Below are 2,190 nucleotides of genomic sequence, written 5' to 3' on the forward strand. Positions count from 1 at the left end.
TACAACATTTATTCCATCTAATTCAAATTAAAAGTAAATTAAAACTGCATTAATCTAGATTTGATTAAATTTTTTTTGCAAATGATTGAATCAAATTTTAAATATACTTTTTATCTAATTCAAAATTATATCATAAATAAAATTAGTGTTTAAATTAAATAAATTTTTAACTTAAAATCGATTAAGACTACACTGCGAACACGGTTGTCATCTTTAATGGAAAACAATAGAATGACATAGGCCTTCAAAGTTCAAAGCGTGTAAACAAATGTAGTTGGGAATAAAAACAATTACTAAATGACTGAACATAAAGAACAGACAAAAACTAACATATATAGAAGAGCTTCCTTGGTAGAAAAAAATAAAATCACCCCATTGTCTTTGCCAGTCCAATTAATTAAGAATCCTATGTAGGAATTTGCCCTAATTTCATTATTGTCATGTTCCCTGTGGTAGCTTTCAATAAATTTTGAGGAAAAAATAATTAAAATATCTATGCCCTCTCATACCAATTTGAAATGCCAAACATTCTATAACACAACATCAAATAATTTCATAGGGAGTGCCTAGATTCTCGTGACATTTTAAGGAATTTACATTTTGTTCAATGTTATTTTACGAGTTACACTTACGTTGAGCCTTACAATTCAATAAATTACGATTATGAACTAGTTTAACGAGTCCAAATAAAAGATTGTGCTTTTGTAAATAAATTGTACTTTTGTTATTAAAAAAATTGTTATAAAATAAATATTGTATCTTTGTAACTAAAAAAATGAAAAATATTACAAAATCAAGGATAATATAGTTAAATAAATTAAACGAGGAAACCTTTACCTTATTGCAACAAATGGAACTTCGTTACGTGCATGTCTTGTTTTAATAATTCGTGGGAGCTAACCACGGTTTCCTATTTACATATAAACCGTTACAAGCTGCCACGGTTTATAAAGGAGAAGTTTTAAAGGTAAACCGTGGTAGGTCACCATATAGCCAGCCACGGAAGTTTTGAATATTGGTCAATTTATTTGATTGGCATATATATATATAAGACGCAAGAAAGTTCGTTTAAAAACATTAGTATATTAATTTCCTAAACTATCTAAAGTCTAAACTATTAATTATGTAGACTATTGAATTTGATATTTAATTATATAGAGTACTTGATTTGACATTTATTAATTTTTTAAATTATATTGTAAAAAAATTAATTAATTTAATATTATTTGTTTGTCACATAATTTTATATTACTCAAAGCATAAACTGTGAATACACTCAATGGTTTTCTGTCAGTGAATTTTACACCATATTTTTTACTTTTTTTAATTTTACCATAGCAATACACCAAGACAAGAAAACTCTCTTCCTCACTTGCCATTGTGTGATAATGATCTCTTGAGCAGCTTCAATCTCGCTCATATATATATATATATATATATATATATATAATGATCTCTTGAGTAGCTTCAATCTCACTCATATATATATAGAATTCCTCTCCTCATAAACCGTGACAACCTACAAGGGTTTATGAGTTTAAAAAATTCTTCATAAACCGTGGCTGGCTATAGAGATTTAAGGTCACATTGTTTCTTTTCTAAACCGTGGTGGTGACCTACCACGGTTTACCTTTAAAGCTTCTCCTTCATAAACCGTTGCAAGCTGCCACGGTTTATATGTAAATAGGAAACTGTGGTTAGCTCTCACGGATTACATAATATTAAAATAAGACATGCATGTAAGGAAGTTCCATTTGTTACAATCAAGTAAAGATTTCCCTCATTTAATTTATTTAAGTACATTGCCCAAAAATCAAGTTATATTTTATAACAAAATTTATGATAGAAAAACTTATATTGTTACAAAAAATATTTTAAAAATAAAAAATTATTACTACTTTTGTAATAAATTTTGGTATTTATATTAAAAATTTTTTTGTAACAAAACATATCGCAACAATCCTTTTCTTATTACAATTTTTTTTCGTTTTAAAATTCAGATTTTTTTTAACAAATCTTTTTGTTACAAATATTATTTTTTTTGTAGTGAACTCAAAAAGAAAAAAATATTAGGATTTTGTATATATCTCTAATAAATTGTTTAGTTATTTATACATATTTCTCTTCTTTTCCTCTTCTTTTATTAAACCACTAAATCTCCATTTTTATTATAGCCTTATTTAACTCGAA

The 2,190-nt window shown here is 26.2% G+C and overlaps 1 long non-coding RNA gene across 1 annotated transcript in view; it reads right to left on the reverse strand.

Annotated features, from left to right (window-relative positions):
- Positions 1-2,190, reverse strand: part of LOC107611894 — a 27,022-nt gene that overhangs the window by 17,781 nt on the left and 7,051 nt on the right. Inside the window, exon 5 of the long non-coding RNA XR_001613504.2 lies at positions 46-54. This is a non-coding gene — a long non-coding RNA (uncharacterized LOC107611894). The remainder of the gene's footprint in view (positions 1-45; positions 55-2,190) is intronic.

Source organism: Arachis ipaensis, chromosome B08 (genome assembly GCF_000816755.2).
Source record: "Arachis ipaensis cultivar K30076 chromosome B08, Araip1.1, whole genome shotgun sequence".
Lineage (NCBI taxonomy): Eukaryota > Viridiplantae > Streptophyta > Magnoliopsida > Fabales > Fabaceae > Arachis > Arachis ipaensis.